At 35.3% G+C, this 20,131-nt stretch overlaps 1 protein-coding gene across 1 annotated transcript in view; it reads right to left on the bottom strand.

Annotated features, from left to right (window-relative positions):
• The window catches only part of EYS (eyes shut homolog), a 1,685,250-nt gene that overhangs the window by 342,446 nt on the left and 1,322,673 nt on the right, over positions 1-20,131 (bottom strand). The gene's annotated exons all lie outside the window — the stretch shown is intronic.

Genomic DNA, 20,131 nt, shown 5'->3' with positions numbered 1-20,131 from the left:
ATGGTTGATTCTTAACCACAAGTACCACCTCAGAGATTAAACTGGGTGTCCTAACACAATTCACAATGTTAAGAATACCATAGGTTGAGGATAGAGAAAAAAATATTGAAGACCTCCATTAAGAGACAGGGAATATTTCCACACATAGTACATGACCACTGTAGCCTATAAATAAAAAAACTAGCAACTGAGAACATCATCCAAACTAAAGGTATTTATAACCAAGGCATCGATCTAGAATCTATGCCCTCATCAAAGCACCCGCAAGCAAAGCCAAAGTTTCTTACACAACATATGCTGAAGGAAAACTCTAAAGAGTGAGGAAGAAAAAAAGTCCTATCTAAACAAAGAAAATCCCTTCCCAAGGAAGTGACAGCTTCTCCAGATGAGGAGGAATCAGTGAAAGAACTCCAGAAGTGTGCAAAATCAGAGGAAATAAACACACACCCAAAGTGCATACAACTGTCTAGCAACAGATCCCAGATAAAATAAACATTGAAGTAAAAAGCAAAGAATTCCAAATATGAATTGAAGGAAGCACAATAAAAATCTAAGATGAAATGGAAAACCAATTCAACAAAATCATGTAACAATGGAAATGAATGACAAAATGTACTAAAGAGAAAGGCATATTATTTAAAAAAAACAAAACAGAATTTCTGGAGATAAAAAACTTATTTAAGGAAATATGATACACAGTAGAAAGCATTAGGAATAGGTTAAGGCAAGGAAGAAGAATTTCAGAGCTCGAAGACAATTCTTTCAAATTAATGCAGTTAGTAAAAATAAATAAATAAATAAATACGAGAGAGCGAGAATCAAAGAATCAAGAAGAATGAACAAAGCCTATCAGTAATAGGAATTCTATGATATTTGTAACAGATTGTTCATTGCGGCTCCATTCATAATAGCCAAGTTATGGAAGAAGCCCAAGTGCCCATCGACCCATTATGGATTAATAAATTGTGGCATATGCATACCATGGAATATTATGCAGCCTTAAAAAAGATGGAAACTTTACGTCTTTTATGTTTACATGGATGGAGCTGAACATATCCTGGTAAAGTATCTCAAGAACGGAAGAAAAAATACCCAAAGTACTGAGTACTTTTATGAAACCAATTTATAATCACTCACACTTTCATATGAAGAATAGATCACAACTATGGCCCAAGATGAAGGAGGGAGGAGGGGGGAAGGTAGGGGAGGAAGAAGGTCAGATTGAGGGAGGGTGAATGGTGGTATCACACCTATGGTGCATAATGCAAGGGTACCTGTAGGATCTATTAGTATAGAGTATAAAAATCTTAACACAATAACTAAGTAAACGAGATGAGGTATATATTAACCAGTGTGATGTAAGCATTCCTAATTCTATATGAAATCAGCACTTACTACCCCATAAGTGCATTAATGTATATATGATACAAGGTTATAGTAACCAAAACAGCATGGTAATGGTACAAAGACAGAGACATGGAATTATGGAAGATAATAGAGAGTCCAGATATAAAACTATTTACCTATATCCAATTGATCTTCAAAAAAGCAGAACATACACAAGGGAAAAAAGCTCTAGTCAGTAACTGGTGGTAAGAAAATTGGTTACCCACATGGTACATTAAGAAGAATGGAAAAAGGTGCCCTGTCTTCCGCAACTCACAAAAATTAATTCAACATGGATAGAAGACTTAAATGTAAGGCATGAAACCATAAAAGTTCTAGAAGAAAATGTAGGAAAACTCTTCTAGACATCAGACTAGCTAAAGAATTTATGAATAGGCCCCAAAGACATTAGTTCAACAACAAAAGTAAATAGGACTTGCTTAAATTGTAAAGCTCTGCATAACAAAGGAAATAATCATTAGAGCAAATAGATACCCTATAGTATGGGAGAAAATATTTGCAAACTATATATCTGAACAAGGGATGATATCCAGAATCTACGAATATCTCAAAACAAATCTGTGAAGGAAAAAAAGTAATAACCCCATCAAAAAGTGGGGAAAAGACACAAACAGAAGTTTTTCAAAAAAGATAGACAAATAGCCAAAGAACAAATGGGAAAAATGGGCATCATGGAAATGCAAATTAAAACCATAATGATATATTACCAAACTCCTGTTAGAATGGATTTTATTAAAAACAATAGATGCTGGCATTTATATATAGATAAAGGAAAGGTTATACACTTTTGGTGGAACTGCAAATTAGTAGAACTCCTATGGAAAATAGCCTGAAGGTATCTCAAAGAGGTAAAAGTAGACCTACCAATAGATCCAGCAATTCTACTACTGGGTATCTAGCCAGAGGAAAATAAGTCATTTCATCAAAAAGACACCTGCACTTGAATATTTTTTGCAGCACAATTCATGATTGCAAAGATGTGGCATCAACCCAAGTGCCCATCAATTCATGAATGGATTAACAACAAACTATGCATCAGAGCTGTTATCCTACAAGCTGATAATTAAGTTCATGAACTCGGCACCATGCACTACACTGGAAGCACTGTGCAAACAACTTGGTAAGGATTCATAACCTTGGCATATCAGTGTCTCACGGCTGTGTTTAAGTTGACATGTGGCAGTGTTTTGCCATGTAGCATTCATTATTATTGTTGTGTGTTTTTGTGTGCTATATGGCAACAGCTCTGATGGTTATTTCAGAAAAAGAGCTTCAAAATTTCTTTGAAGGGTGAAATAGGAGCTGGCATTGATGCATAGCTTTCCAAGGGGAGTACTTCAAATGTGACTGTAGTGATATTCAGCAGTGAGGTCTATAACATTCTTTCTAGAAAATGTTCACGAACTTAATTGTCAGACCTTGTATACTGCAAGATGGTGGTCATGGGAGAAAAATCTTTCCTATATATCCTCCGGAAGAATTCTAAACTAAATGAATAGTTTATAAGCAAAATAAAATAAAAGCCTATAAACTAACAAGACTATAATTGTTGCTGGTGGGACTGTAAACTAATACAACTTTTTTGGAAGGAAGTATGGAGAACCCTCAAAGAACTCAAGCTAGACCTCCCATTTGATCCTGCAATCCCATTACTGGGCATCTACCCAAAAGGAAAAAAAGCCTAGTTTACATTTGGGTTCACTATTGTTCATTCCATGGGTTTTAACAAATGTATGATGTACCTACCCTTGTAGTACTGTATAGAATATTTTCACTGCTCTCAAACTTATCTGTGCTCTGCGTATTCATCACTCCCTTCTCCTTATCCCCTGGAAACCACTCATCTTTTTATAGTCATGATAGCTTTGCCTTTTCCATAATGTAATGCTGTTGAAATTATACAATATTTACTTTTTACGGATTGGCTTCTTTCATCTAATATTTATTTAAGTTTCCTCCACGTCCTTTCACTACCTGAAACCTCACATATTTTTGGCACTGAATAATATTCCAATGCCTGGATATACCATAGTTTATCAACTTACCTTGCTGTGAAGTCTGCTCTGTCTGAGTTTGATATTTGGCTCTAGTTTTCATTTGATTAGTGTTTTAGCATGAAATATTCCTCTCCATCCCTTTAATTTTTAATCTATATATGTCTTCATATATCAGGTAAGTTTTCATTTAGGTAACGTACAGTTAGTTCTTCTCTTAGAACCACTTTGACAAACTTTGTCTTTTATTGGTGCAATTAGACTACTGACAATTACAGTGATTATTGATATAGTTGGATTAATAGCTACCATATTTGTTACTGTTTTCTATTTGTTAACTTTGTTCTTATTTTTGTATTCTACCCTTTTTTCCCTTTTATAGTTTTAATGGAATTTTATATGATTCCATTTTCTTTCCTTTCTTAGTATATAAATTGATCCTTCATTTGTTAGTTTTACATTTTTTAGTGGTTACTCTAAGATAATTAATCTGTAATTAATTTAAGTACTTTCAAAGTATTCTCTGGCAACAAATTCTCAGTTTTTATTTTCCTGAAAAAAAATCTTTCTTTCTCTTTCACTTTTGAAGAATAATTTTATAGGATACAGTTTTGTGAGCCAGCACGGTGAAGGGGAATGAACCAGAGTGGAAGCAGTGGGGACTGAGGAAAATATAATGTAAGAGAAGACACAGAGACAAACGATGGATCCAGAGGTCTGACTGAGCTGATGGCTGTGGCCAGCACCAAACCACAAAATCAACTTTATTTATAGTATCTCCACAGAGTTGTCTACGGGGAAGTAGCATAGACAATATGGGGAGGTAACATAGACAAAAGACATATCTTTGGTCTTATAATATGATGGAAAATGTAAATGCCTTTAATAAAGACAAATCATCCTGTTAATGGTTTCTACTCAACTTCCCTTTTCCTTGAAAAGGGAAAGATCACAAGGATATCTGCATAGTTCTTAAAAATTAACTAGACAAAGTAAGTTACATGACTTCTGGAAGGGGGAGCTGGTTCACCTTTTGGGGGCAGGACACAAATATAAGAGTGCCCTTATCTAACAAAAGCAATCAACATAACTTAGTTCCGTGTACCCTCATTGAATCCCCAACAATAAAAAAAAAGAAAGAAAGAAAGGAATATGGTTGTTTCCGGAAAGGAGGAAAAGCAGTTGGGGTTCATTCCCTGAATGTTCCCCAGACTGTGGGGGCCCTGTGCCTCTCAGCCAGCTCTCCACAATACAGGATTATAGATTGTTAAAATTTTTTTCAACATTTTTTTTTTCCTAGACAGAGTCTTATTTTGTTGCCTGTGGTGGAGTGCCACTGTGTCATAGCTCAAACTCTGGGGCGTAAGTGATTCACTTGCCTCAGCTTCCCAAGTAGCTGGGACTACAGGCACCTGCTATAGTAACCGGCTGTTTTTAGAGATGAGGTCTCTGTCTGGCTAAGGCTGGTCTCAAACTTGTGAGCTCAATCGATTCCCCTGCCTCAGCCTCTCCAAATGCTAGGATTACAAGCTTGAGCTACCGTGCCCGGCCTTTCCTCCTCAACACTTTAAATATTTCGTTCCAGTATGTTTTTGTTGGCATGATTTTTGAAGAGACGTCAAATGCAATTATTTGCTTTTCTATACATACATAAGATGTTCTTTCCTTTGGCTTCTTTTAGGATTTTGTTCTGTTTTTGATTTTCAGCAGTTTAAATATTATGTGCTTTAATGTGGTATTTTTTGAAATTCATCCTGCTGCTTGTTTTCTCCAAGCTTCCTAGATCTGTGGTTTGAAGTCTGATGTTAATTTGAGGAAATTCTCAGCCATTATTACTGCAGATTTTTCTTCCATTCCTTTCTCTCATTTCTTCTTCCCATTATACATACATATGTTACACCCTTTGTAATTGTTTCACAGTTTTTGGATATTCTGTTTTTTCTCTCTTTCTCTCTTTTCTCGTTGCTTTATAGTTCTGGAGTTTTCTATTGACCTATCTTCAAGCTCAGTGATTTTTTTTATTCAGTTCAATCCACTAATGAGCCACACAGGCTTTTTTCACTTCTGTTAATAGTATTTTTGATAGCTAGTATTTCTTTTGGTTCTTTTCTTAGAATTTCCATCTCTATTCTTATACTAATATGTCTTTTTGTCTGCTACTCTTTTGTTTAAAATACTTAGGATATTAATCATAATTTTTTAGAAATTTCTGACCTGATAATTCCAACATTCCTATTATATTCGACTCTGGTTTGGATGTTTGTAAAGTCTGCTTAAGCTGTGTTTCAACGTTTAGTATTCTTTTTAATTTTTTGTTGAAAGGAGCTGTGAGGTATTGGGGAAAAGGAACAACTGTAAATAAGCATTTTGTAATATGGTGGTAAGGTGTGAACTGAGAGGAAGTGTTCTACGGTCCTATGATTAGGATGCAATCTGTAAATAGGCATTTAGTAATGTGGTGGTGAGGTGTGGAGTGAGTGAGGGGAAGAGTTCTATGGTCTTATGATTAGGACTCCATCTTTTGGTTATCCTGTGTCCCTGGGCTTGGAACTCACCAGTACTTCTTGGTTCTCCTTTCCCATGCTTAGGTGGGACAAGATGGTTACAGTGGACTGGAGTTCTATATTTCCTTTTCCTCAGGAGTGTAGGCTCTTGGAAAATAATTTCCTCTGAGGAGAGGCCTTGTTAAAAAGAAGAGAATGCTGTGTCATATTTCAGAATGATTCTTTTCCTCATTCCCTTGCTGGAAGCATGAGGGGATTTTTGTCTGATACTCATTGTGAATACCCGGTAGAGCTCCTGGAGCTAAAACTCACAAAAGTATGAGGATCGTACCCCACTCCAACTTTGTCTTCCTTGAGCTTTCTCAGACTTGTCTACAGTGAGACTCCAGCACTTTATCAATTATAGTTCCAGTTTTTGTACCCTGGCATGGCTCCCACAGAAGTCTCTGCTGCACTAAATTGTGATTCTCTGCATTTACCTATTTCTCCAATATTTTTGGGCTGTTACTTTCCTTGTGACCATACTTCTCTGATGGAGCTCAAAAAGTTGTTGATTTTTCAGTTTATTCAGTTTGTTTCTGTGTTGTTATAGCAGGCTGGTGACTTCTAAGATGCTTACATGCTGAACTGGAAAGCATAATTCCATTGCTTTTTTTTTTTTTTCTTTTTGAGAAGGTAGCTGAAGCTTTTCAAAAAGGAAAGCAATTTTCTGAATATTGAATCGTTAGAAATATCTGTCTTCAAGGACTGATTGTGCTGCTAATTAATTTGAAAATTGAGGCTCTTAACTGTGCTGCTTGACTCTGAAAAGGTTGTGTAAGAATGTCTTCCACAGAGAGGTTCTGTCCCCAATAGCCCTATTTCCCTCTTTCCACCTGCACACTCCTCCTCACTAGCCCTGTTTCTTGTTTATTGAACTCCATCATTCCTGTAATATTTCTTCCATATTACTTTAACAATATAATGTCATGTTTTAAAATCTCATTTGGTATAAGAACTGTGCTAAATATTACATTTACTATATTATAGTCTATTTTAACCTTAAATACAACTCTATAGTCATGTCCTTTACAAATGAGAAATCAAGGGCCTGGCAAAGCGAAGTCACTTCCACAAACAGTCACACAGCTAGGAAATGCCAACCCAGCCCCGGGAACCTCAGAGGTCCTCCATGTATATGTCACTGGAGTTTCATGCAGTGGAGTCTTTACATTGGCCTTTGTGTGTGTGTGTGTGGGGGGGCTAATAAACCCTATTTTTATAATTTCCTAGCTTGGAATATGAAATAGAAATCTTTTTAGATTAGCCTAGCAGTTTTATATCTTTTCTCCCAGATTTACGCCTATGATAGATTTTTTACAAAAATTTCTTTTCTCCCAGCCTTGCTATGCTACTTATAAATACATAAATATATAAATATACTTATAAATATTACACTAAACTTTTTTTACTTTCTTTAACCTTCCTATTTTATTTATTACTCCCTCCTTTATCCCATTAATTTATCCTATTATTTCTTTAATAACCAAGAAAGGCATTTTAAAGAATTAGACATCTATGTTGTATGAAAATAAATTCTAGTCTGCTATAAGTCATTTTGAGATGACTAAGGCAATGCCAATGATATAATTAGAAAGTTATTTCATACATTGAAAATAATCACAAACTCTGAAAAAGTCGAGGAATAAATTATTATTAATCATAAGAGATTATGACTATGCCCACTATGAGCACACTATTTCTCTGGTTGAAATGCTTTCACATAGAATAAGAATTTGGACAAATGAAGGTCAAAATTTAGACATAAATCTAAGAACGTTCAATAGTTTAGTTCAACAAGCACAAAAGTGGAAAAAATACATTAGAAAGTCCATGAATTGCTGCCACTTTTGTGCTTGGTCTTTTAATCTGTGGCCCGTATGACAGCACAGTCTCGTTCAGTTAAACTGTTTTGATTCTAGCTAAGAACCCTAAGTACAAAAACACTTGACTATATGGGAAATTGTTGGGTTCAAGTGCGGGGCAAGTAATTGGTATGAAAATAAGAGAAAGTTTAAAAGTTCATATTGTAAACCAATTTTCCCTCTTCTATTAAAAACTAGTGGGATAGAAAACTGCTTCCAAAGAAATCTTTTTGAAATCACAGCTAGAGACTGCAAATATATTGTTTGGCTGGTAGGCTGATTTTGTCTTCCTTCTACAGAAGAATATAGACTTCTGTTGAATTAAGGATAAAAATACATTGTAAAGCGCTACACAGTATGAACCTGGTGATTAATGGTTTTTTTGTGCAACACAGAATCTAAAGAGTCTTTTTTTGAAAAGTGAGCTTGAAGGAAACACAAAGGGTCTCTCACTCCCTTCTCTTTCCAAACTCTCCACCTCACCTCAATAATATGGAACACTTTTACACTGCTGGTGGGACTGCAAACTAGTACAACTTTTTTGGAAGGAACTATGGAGAAAACTCAAAGCACTCAAGCTAGACCTCCCATTTGATCCTGCAATCCCATTACTGGGTATCTACCCAGAAGGAAAAATATCCTTCTATCATAAGGACACTTGCTCTAGACTGTTTATTGCAGCTCAATTTACAATCGCCAAAATGTGGAAACAGCCTCAATGCCCACCAACCCAGGAATGGATTAACGAGCTGTGGTATATGTATACCATGGAATACTATTCAGCTATTAAAAAAGACGGACTTCACATCCTTCATATTAACCTGGATGGAAGTGGAAGACATTATTCTTAGTAAAGCATCACAAGAATGGAGAAGCATGAATCCTATGTACTCAATTTTGATATGAGGACAATTAATGAGAATTATGGTTATGGGGGGGAACAGAAAGAGGGAAGGAGGGAGGGGGGTGGGGCCTTGGTGTGTGCCACACTTTTTGGGAGCAAGACACAGTTGCCAGATGGACTTTACCTAACAAATGCAGTCAGTGTAGCCTGGTTTATTGTACTCTCAATGAATCCCCAACAATAAAAAATAATAATAATATAGACACTGGGGGCGAAGGGGGTAAGGAATGCAGCAGAATGCTATTTGTCTCCCCTCCCCAGATTGCTTTAACCTTGATGATTTTCAGACATTTCTTATTAGGTATTTGGTGGATAGGTGCACTATGTCTAAAAAAGATTGGATGAAAATTGACACTGTGTGAATGTGTGTAGATAAGGAGTTCAGTTTTGAACATTTAACTTTGATAATAAGACATCCAAGTGAAGGCACTTACATAGTATTTGTTGGCTACATAGGTCTGAAGTTCAGAGCTATGCTGAAGATGCAAATTTTGGAATTAAAGCTGAGCAATGATGTGAAAGAGTTCTTAGGGAAAATAGGTACATTTAGAAGAAAATGAGGATTAAGATGAAGACTGAAGGATATGTAAAGAGAGGAGTTAGTAAAAGAGATTTAAAAAATGGCCACCAGAAAGGCAGTCACCACACAGAAATACAGCATTCAAGAAGCCGAAAGAATAGTCTCTTAATAAGAGACAACTTTTTACATTGTACAAAGCTTCTAGATCAGCCTGTGATAAGACTAGGAAGGGAGGAATTGGCAGTACTGATTTAAAACCAATAGAGCGGTGCCTGTGGCTCAGTGAGTAGGGCTCTGGTCCCATATGCCAGAGGTGGCGGGTTCAAACCCAGCCCCGGCCAAAAACCACAAAAAAAAAAAAACAATAAATGAATGTTTGCTTTGAGAAAAGGACAAAAGTCATAGGGTCAGCAGCTGCAGCAAAATAATGGGACTGTTGGAGATTTTATTAAATGGGAAGAAGTAGGGTAATTTAAATGCTACTGGGAGGATAGAAGAGAAGAAAATTTAATATACAGGATGAGAGTGACTATTTCACAGTTTCTGTAAAGGAGGGGGGAAATATGATCCATATTAATTAGGATTTTTAGTTGCAAAAAGAAAAACTCACTCAACTGGTTTAATCAGAATAAAGTAATTACACCTCTGGCAGAATTTCATCATATGATTATATCCTACTTACCACATAGGAATTATGTTCTAGAGGCAAGTCTCATAGCATGAAATTTGGCAAAATACAAAATAAAATATGAAATACAAAATACAAAATAAAAGAGTACTAAAAAGATGCTGGGCACCCACCATCCAAGGGAAGTATACTACAGGAGACAAAGCATGGCTGGAAGAATTAATTTTAGTTAGTAGTTTAGAAATTTTCCCTATGGCAGTGAAGATAAGAAAGGACAAACGGGTGATGATCCGAAAGTCAGTTTTGAGAAATACCATCCAAGGGCAGCAATGTTTTCTTAGAAAAGTAGGACACCTGTTGAGAGTGAGGGTGATAATGAAGGTCTAAGGTTTGAGAAATGTGGAAAAATTTAAAATAGTCTTTCTGGAGACTTGGAAAGAAGGCTGAACAAACAGACATAGTATTTACGATCTGCGTAGAAGGTTATTGTGGATCGATGACCATAAATTTATAGTGGCATCAGTCTCCTCAACTAGATGATTTCCCAGGTGACAACATGGAGATGACAGATACCCAGACTTATCTGACTTTAAATTCTAGATGGAAGTCCTTTGAAATTATTAGAGAAGAATGAGAAGTTAAAGAGATATTAATGTTATTGTATAAAACCCTAAGCATACTTGAGCCACTATTACTTCTTCATAAGGACAGATATTTATCTTTGCTGTATACTCCATATTAATTAAGCTGACCTTTCATTCCATTTCAGCTTGTCAAAGTATATTTTGGCTTTGATTTTTGTCATCCTTCCTTTTCTCCTAGGCTTTATGTCACCTGAAGATTTGATAAACAGATGGCATCTTCACCATATTACTAATGAAAAAGCTGAACAGGATAGTGCTAATGATATGACCTAGTAATATTAATATAAGGAGTTTAAGTCAAATGCTTAGATAGGTGGATTTTAGTAATCTTTTCCTCAGTGATACAACCACAGACTTTTATAACTATTTCACCCCTACACTCTCTGGAATTTTTTCACACCTGGGAAAGCTGATACTCAGGAAGATTAAGGGATTTTTTCAAAGTCACCAACAAGGTGGTGGAAGTTCGAGGTCAGACTAAATTTTTATATTTTTATTTTATTTTTATTGTAATTAAAAAATTACAATTCTATATGTATGGGGTACAAAGTGATGCAAAATATAATATATTACATACATAAATATATATAAAATAGCACACATCACAATGTAGAATTACTGAATCAAGCTACTTAAAATCTCCATAAAACCCAATACTTACATCTTCTTCCTGTGTAACTCAAACATTGTGCTCACTAACAGTGAATCCTAGGACTTATGGCCCCTTTACAAACGACTCCTTTCCCTCGCGTGAGTCAAATTCTTCTTATATTTAGAGGTTTTTGATGTATTAAGTAAATTTTTATTTTCTATTAATAAACAGTAAGAGGATTACATATGTCTTCAGGCAAATCACTTTTTAGCTTTTTTTTGTTGTTGTTGTTACAAATATTTCTGTGAATGAGTTGCCAGGTAGAGTGTTACATTAACATCATCTATTCCACAAGATTATAGTTAAGATTATCCTGCAAGATACATATTACATTGACATCATGACAATGAAAATGCAAACTATAGCTGAATTTAGTGTTCTGTGATTATAAAGTAAATTTTCATTCTGTTTCTTAGGTTATGTTGATTGGAAACTGCAAAACTGTCTGAGTAGCTAGAGGTTGATAAAGTGTTCCCTTACAGACAATATTCAGACTATAGTGTAATAGACAAAGTACATTTGAAAATATTTTTCAATTTGTAAATTTAAATACAAATAGGGTTATACTAAGCTATAAACCTCAATAAAAGTAAATCTCTATTCTTTTTTACAATTGGCAACGAATTAGCATTTAGGTTTAAGAATGTTTTCAACCCTCATTTAATCATTGCAGTAGTATAACATAGGCTTTGAAAGCCATACTGGGGTTTGAATCTCAGATCTGTCATATAGTAAGGTTATATAATTATTTCAATTTAAGTTTACTCATATGTGAAATGAGAAGCACACCACCTGCCTCATTAGAATGTGAGAATTAAATAACTATATTTGTAAAGTGTAAGGAATAATCTCTAGTTTATAATAGTCACTCAGTAAATAGAGGCACAATTTTTAGATGTCCAAAGTAAGATAGAATACAACTAAAATTCTACACATGAAATATGTTTTCTTTTCTAGATGGAGTTAGTTTCAATTACAAACTTTACCATGTTAAGCATCTATAGATATATCACATAGAATTTAGGTACTGTATACTGCATTTTAAGAGACTATAAAGACTATTTTTAAAATATATCAACGAGTAACTGTGTAAAGTGTTTTTTATTACGTTGTGTAAAATGGCTAAAGAAGGTTTTTACCTTCATCTACACGAGAAATTGGCAAGCAGATTAAATTCAGTGTTTTTTTAGCAAAATTTATGAGCATTATGGCTATTCATTTCAATAGTGTCTATGGCGGCTTTGACAATACAATAGCAGAATTGAATAATTATTACAGATGATATAGATGGTAAAAGTTAAAATATTTACGGCAATGATGGTGAGTATGCCAGGACATTTTATCAAATAATATAAACTCATTAAGGAATGAATATCTTGTTATATTCACAAGTCCATCCACATTTAAGGGGAGGCACCTATACCAGACAGAACCACCAGGGGGCAGAAACCTTGGGGACCATTTTGGGATTCTGACTACCACAGTGATGTACATTATTATGTCCATTTTATAGATTAGCAAATTAGAACTTAGGTTTAGTGATTAATTTGCCTAAATTCATATGACCAATATGTGTCATAACTTATAGCTGTCTAATTTAAAAGACAGCACTCATAAACATTATGTTTAACATTCTCTTGAAGTCTAATGATACAGAAATCAAATTATACTTAACATAATTAATCTTCTTTTTTAGTCACATGTCTATACATGTGACTTTGAAATTCATATCTCTAATTTTGATGCCTTGCTTAAGCAATAGTCCCCAATGTCTTAAAATCTGCAATTTTCTAATTTTGTGATCTACTTCAAATTTGACTCATCCAAAACCAATTTAAAGACATTATCCTTCTTAAAGTCCTAGTTCTTTTAGGTGCATCACCATTTTTCTTGCTGGTGTTGCCATCTTTGTAATCCTTTCTACTCTGCTGTACTGCAAACTCATTGAGAGCTGATATTCTAGGATCTGTCATGGAGCTAATTTGCAAACAATGGTCAGTCAGTAACTGTTTTTGTTTAATGCCCAGAGCTAGTCAGTGACCAAGGCTTTCGTTTACTAATTTGAAATATGTTTAATATCCATCTATTTTGTTTCATTTTGTATTTATGTTTGGTAATGAAAATGCATGATTTGCTCTTATTTTTTGGTAAGCACCTTTTTGTACTCATTTAAAAAAGTGAACATATTAGCTGTTTTTCAAATGCTATAAACATGCACAACTTTAGTCTTGCCTAAATGGAATTTAATTTACTTACAGAAGTATAATCCAATAATAAAAATTGTCAAGTAAAAATGAATTATTGACATGTTGCCAAAAATCTGAGTTTAGAAAATAAATTTTAAGTGTTAAGTTATTAATTCTATTAACTATGTAGGAACCACCCTTACAACATAAGCATGATTTTGTCCCTATTAGGATGTTACCTTTTTTCTTGCTTATGGATAATATGAGCTAGTAATGGATAATATGAGTTAGATATGTTTCCCAGATCTAGATGTCTAAGAAAATTTACTTAACAAAAATTTTCTAAGTTTAATGTTAACTGCTATGAACAAATAGACCTAAAGGCCTAATATGAATGGCATTAAAGAAGAACACTGGGGAGAGGTTAAGATTGCAGAGCCCAGTGCCAGAATGCCTGAATTTTCATTGTATTACCTAAAATTGTTTAGTAGTGTGACCTCTGGTAAAATGTTTAACCTCTCTGAGTCTTGCTTTTCTTATTTATAAAAAGGAACAAAAATGGCCCCTGTCTCATAGGTCTATTAGGAGAATGTAATGGATTAATATTTTAAAGAATCTGGGCCCTTATCTGGTACCTTAGAATCCATATTAAACAAACAAATGTATAAATTAGTGGAATATTTCAAATATTTTTAAAGATTATTTTTTCCCCTAGACTATGGAAATACAGTATCAAATCAGATATCCTGTGAAAATATCTATTTAAAGCATTCCATTTATGATGCAAAAATTATTGTAGAACCTTTATTAATAATTAGTTCCCTGGGATAGAAAATAGGAATATTTATACAGTATTTTTAACATACAGAAAATTACTGTTGTCTATTTTACATTCTTGTCATTCTTGTTAATGCTTCCATTCCAGATCAAACTTACACCTAGGAACAAATTTCTTGAATTGCTTCTTCTTTTAGTAGACTTTTTGAAGAATTTTATCATGGTACATGAATTTTATTATCTCTAAACAACAAGCATGGGTAAATTAATGCAGCAAGATAATACAGCAAATCTAAATCTATTTGTACATAAGACAGACTGTGGCACAGGATGGGAGACACAAGCTTGATCTGAACCTTTTAGCAACCTCGAGTTAGGAGACAGACAGCTTTATCGTCCCTAATAGCCAGCTCTGTGCTTGGTATTAGTTAGACATTTTTCAGATTAAATCCAAAGGCAAAAATTGGGTCATAAATTCTACGAAGTTCTGGGAAATATACTGGGAAACAAAGTGAGATGGTAGCCACCAATGTCACCTCTAGGGCTTAGCAGGAACAAACAACAAGATATAAATACAAAATTAAAATTGATACAATTAAATTACAGAGAGATTTTAGTCTCAAGATCCCTGTTCAAAGATTGTTCCTTTGATTTAAAAGTTACCCACAGCAAAGTTTCTTTGCAGAGTTCCCATTTCCGGGCTCCACGGAAAATTCTTTCCCTGGGCTCAGCACGGCCAGGAGGGATTTGTCAGAGCTTTTCTAATTTTACAACTATTAGATAAAATGATAAGGTTGCTGGGCCACTGGAAGGTGAAGCGTCCAAACCAGGATTTTGCTGGTTTAAAGAAAATAAAAATGATGTATAAAATAGCAAGCCCCGTGGAACAATATAAAAAAAAGTCAAGGGAATGCATACAGCTATAAAAGATGTTTAAAGCTAAGATTCTCACAGAGTCTGATTTTCATTTGAACGTTGTGGCTAGGAGCAAAGATTCACATTGTTTGGCAGGTTGGAAATAGCTCACTGGTTTTTATTTTTAATCAAAGTATAAGAAACATATTGATAATATGAGATTCTTCCTACTCTCCCCACTCCGGATTCTGGTCTTTCCCTTATGCTCGAATGTTCCTGCTCTCCATCTACTTCAACTTTTCTCTCAGGGGAAGTTTTGGAAGGCTGGCTAGAAACAAATGAAAAGTAAGTTTTCCTTGACAAGAGTGTTAAATAAATTGCTTCAAGCATCCAATGTAACATATATATTTGACCTCTGTGGGATGTGGACCAAATATTTGTTGATTGAGTGATCATTTCCACCAGCCTGAATTTTCACACAACATTTGCTATGGGAGTAATGGCTGTTCCGTGAAAAACAAAGGTTCATGCCACATATAATATTAGAAATATTTAAGGCTCCTCCTGGACTATGATTTATAAATTATTTAAGCTGAAATATCATACTGAAATATCTTCTGAGTACCTGGTCCATGGCAGATGTGTTCTAGTTTCTGACAAAGACTCACTGTACAGCATGGCCAGAAATTTTCTTATGCAAGGTGTTTCTAGAAGCTGTATTAATGACAGCAAGTTCCTTGATTACTGATATATTGGAAGAACTCTATTCATTATAACACGTAAATACGACTCTTCAAATAATTAAACATAATCAGAAATTCAAGTCAGCACAACATTTATCAAAAAGGAGGGTGGGAGAAGTGAGGAATGTCAGAAGTGAGAGACAGAGATATGGAAAGAGAGAGAGAGAGAGCTGATTTAACCTCAAATCTGAATCGTATTTGGGTTTTTGCCCTAGTGCAGCGGTTCTCAACCTGTGGGTCGCGACCCCTTTTTTCCATTTGTAACAATGCAGCGATTAGGAAGGTTGAGAACCAATGCCCTAGTGGATGAAAATGATTTTGTCATTGAAGGATGAGATGGTTCTATGTAAAAATTCCTTTCTACAAGAAAGCGATTCATATTGTCTCACACTGAGCAAAGGAAAAATTCTGTTCAAAATCATTTCTCTTGGAACTTATTTTTTCTGGTCATTCTGCATGAGCAGGATAGAACCCAACCCCAAATTTGTTTCTGATAATACCACACACACCAAGGGGCTGATATAAGGTTCACGATGTGTATAACCAGACTTCCTAGGGATAACAAGGCAGGCCTCCCAAGCAGTCTAAAATGTCTTACAAAAACAGAGAAAGGAGCTCCGTTTGGCTTTTAAGGTGTTCAGTGGGTGGGGCTAGACTGAAGGTCCCTGTGCTTGGATCAGTCTTTTGCGGTTTGAATTTTTCTCTGTTGCGAAAGAAAGGAGCCCCTAGGCTTTCTCAGCTTGCCCTGATGTGGATTGTGAAGAGGAGTGAGAAAGATAAGGTGTAAAGGTTGTCAACAAACATCAAAAAAATGGAGTCAGATTATCGGTTAATTGGTGTGTGCACATCTGCGGCCTTCTCTTCCATGTCAACTTACCTCTTAAATCTCCTCAGGATGTGTTCATTGCCCATTCACTCTAAGATAGTCTCCCATGATAGTTACAGTTGTTTCAAAGTGTTTCCACCAAAACATTGTGTTGTTTCACACCTCATGCCTTTGTCATCTTCCTTCTCTGCCAGGTCTTCCTTCTTCCTACTGCCCCACTCACGACCAGCTCCCTTACTCTTCCCTTCCATAACTCCTCATCTTTCAAAGATCAGTTCAGGACCCCACGGTAAGTCTTCCCGGAATCATTTATGTCCTTGTCAATGTCTACATACAGATTCATTTCTGAATCCAGAAACAGATGCTCATAATAATTACATGTTTACTTGTATACATCTACACAGATGTACTCAAATATCTGTTGAGTACCTGGTCTATGGCAGATGTCTTCTAGTTTCTGATAAGACAAAGACTCATCAGCATAGTTAGAGATGAGGTACAGGTGACCCGTCATAATAAAGGAGCAACTTTATAAACATCTTAAATGGGATATATTGAAGTTTAATCTTGAAAGGAAAATATTGGTTTCAAATATTTATCTTTCAATGGAAATACAAAACTTATGAACTTTGCATTTGAAAAAGTTACGTCGTTTACCAGCATTGACCTGAATAATACATTATTTATGTCATTTGTATCTATTATAGAGTTTAAAAAGCTTAAACACAAACTCAGTATTAGTTTTATACAAGGGAAAAAAAGAAGGCTCATTTATTTGAACAGTATTGTGTGTGTATGAGTCTTAGCCTAATTATTTCTGCTCATCTAAAAATTGTGGAATGATAAATTGTGAAAATTAATTTTCACTGAAAGATACTTTTAACCCAAAGTTTTAGATCTAGTCGACCAGATTTTCTTCCTTTTGTTCTTTTCTAATAGTACTACAAATTAGGTAATTTCTTTTCTTCACAGATTTGTTTCATGTTGTGTTCAAACGATTCCTCCATATTTCTATTTATTTAGGAAGACAAAAGTTTGTCAAATTTTCATACTCACTTTTCTTTAGAGTTCATATAAGGTCATTGTTTCAATTGACAATAAAATTCACAAGCCTTTGAAGATAAGGTGAGCTATATTTATGGCTTGATATGTAGAAAGAATAACTTGAAAATCAATGAACTTAAAAACAAATGTATCTCAGGCATCACATAAAAATGAAAAAAAAGAAAAAAAAAAAAAAACACAGAAGAGCTTCAGGTCACACAGTCCACAGAGTGTTGAATCTGTTTCGAGGGACCTTGACCCTTTCCAGGAGCCTGGTGATCCCCACAGGTTATGCATTAAAGGAAAATATAACTAGAAAGTTTAAATTTACCAAATAATTATGTCTCAAAAAAGTGATCTGGAAATTTTGAAATAATTTTAACAAGGAATATAAAATATAACATTGGAGATTTAACAGGTCTGTTAGACCATGAAAACTGGCATCTAAACATTCTTTGACAATGTCATTTTGTCTCTTTTGGATGTGAGAGCTATACCTCTAAGTCAAAGGCTATTAAATTGGGGACATCTGGAGGGCCTCCATGAAGAAAACTTCCTCCAATGTAATAGTAACTCTGCTGTGTACAGAGCTTATTACATTGCTACAGGCTCTTACCTGAGCAGTGCAATCTTTTATTTTTAGCTCCTTTAGATGTTTCAGTTGCATTTCTAAAAATAATATTTTCACTGCACATGCAATTTAGTGCATCATTGCCCCTAATTGCATCTTTAAAATGCATGCTGTGACTATTTAGCCCTAAAGCATACTATGAACTTTTTTAAAATGGAGCATGCTTTGATTGCTGTGACTTCTTAATTTTCTCCATGAAATGAATATCCCTTATGTATATACTATGAAATAAACAATGCTGGAGGAGGACTATATCCCTCAGATGGCTCGTTCAGTTCTAATTCTCCTAACATGCATATTCAACAAAAATGAGGTCATGCTTGTCTCTAATCCCAAGGCAACTCCTAGGCAGCAGACACAGAAGGGCTATCAACTTGCTGGATCCCCTGAGCTCTGGACTGCAAGGGAGGAATTTTTCTACATTCTGCAATAAAACATATTTTAAAGATTCTTTATGAAGGATATATTCCTGCAGTTGGTAATCTATATAACTCTTTTAGCAAGTTTCTACTGATTTCTTTCTGCTGACTTTCAAAGCCAGATAAAATGATATTTATTCATCCATTCAAAAAGTTATTTATTAAGTCCCTTCTAAGCAACGGTCCCTATGTTAAATTCTTATAGGTCATTGTGCATGGAGAGGTCTCACAAAGAGCAGCAAATAAAATAATAAATGAAAGGAATATTTATTACATGCGATAAGTTGCTATTTAAAAAAGCAGGAGGATGAGATCCAGAATGAGAGAGTCAGCAAGCTCTCTCGGAGGGATACCGTTGAAACTTGGCAGTGAAGGATGGGTTGCAATACTAAGGCAAATTACATATAGCCCATTGGTCCACTGCTTGTTTTTGTAATTAAAATTTTGTTTAGAACACGGTCACGTCCCTTGTTCACGTGCTGTTCATGGCTGTTTCGTACTTCGCCAGCACAGCTGAGTAGCTGCAACTGGGATTATATGGCTTCACATTTTGAAAATCTTTCCTATCTCCCCCTTTATAAAGAAATGTTTTCTGAACTCTCGTAGAAGGAGCAGCTGCCACAGAGAGGCAATCATAGGAGAATGACACTAAATTAGGACAAAGCAAAACAGAACACGGTGTTAGAGGAGGTGAAAGGAAGCCAGGGGGCAAGAGGTCAGGTGGGAGAGTCTAGTGGGAACCGGGTTCTGCTGAGCCTCAGAGACCACAGAGAAGTTTTCATTCTCAGGATTACAGAAACCAGGGCCTTTGAGAGGGAAGAGACATGATCTAATTTATGTTGTTAAGAGATTTTGTACCTAATCCTTGTGGAGTACTTACTACATGAACAGTTGTAAGCCTTATATATATTAATTTTATTTTTATATATTATGAATTAAGCAAATTATACCTGATTTAGAAAGAAAGCTATGTAGCTTGCTCGACATGATACATTTACAGAGTGGTGACAGCAGGGTTGAATCCAGAAAGTCTTGATCCAGAGTCTATACTCTTAACCACTGGGCAGCACAGCCTTGTTGCTTTGCCTGTGTCTACAAAGTGGCTGGTGTGACTTGTGTATCTGTGTGTGTTTGTGTTGACTGAAGCAGGAAAATGAATACTTAGGAGACCGTGAAAAGAGTAAAAATGTAGTAAGTGGCAGTGGGCTGTGAGACTAAACATTAGTATGACAAATGGCTGACTTACAAGAAGGATTTTAAGAAAGTAGTCACCCACCTGATAAGTGGTGAAGCACACTCTAGATTTTGGGCCTGGAGATGCTGTCATGGACACACACTTTCCATAGCAACTTACGACTTTGCAGAAATCATAAATGGTGCCACAGACCAAAAAGGGCCCCTACATGTGAGCCTATACTTCTGTTTTTCAGAAGGGAAACACAAATATGACTAAATTAAGATAGAAGACAGTTTCCTGAGCCTTCATTTAATAT

Source organism: Nycticebus coucang, chromosome 9 (assembly GCF_027406575.1).
Source record: "Nycticebus coucang isolate mNycCou1 chromosome 9, mNycCou1.pri, whole genome shotgun sequence".
NCBI lineage: Eukaryota > Metazoa > Chordata > Mammalia > Primates > Lorisidae > Nycticebus > Nycticebus coucang.
This window is presented reverse-complemented; position numbering and strand designations above follow the sequence as displayed.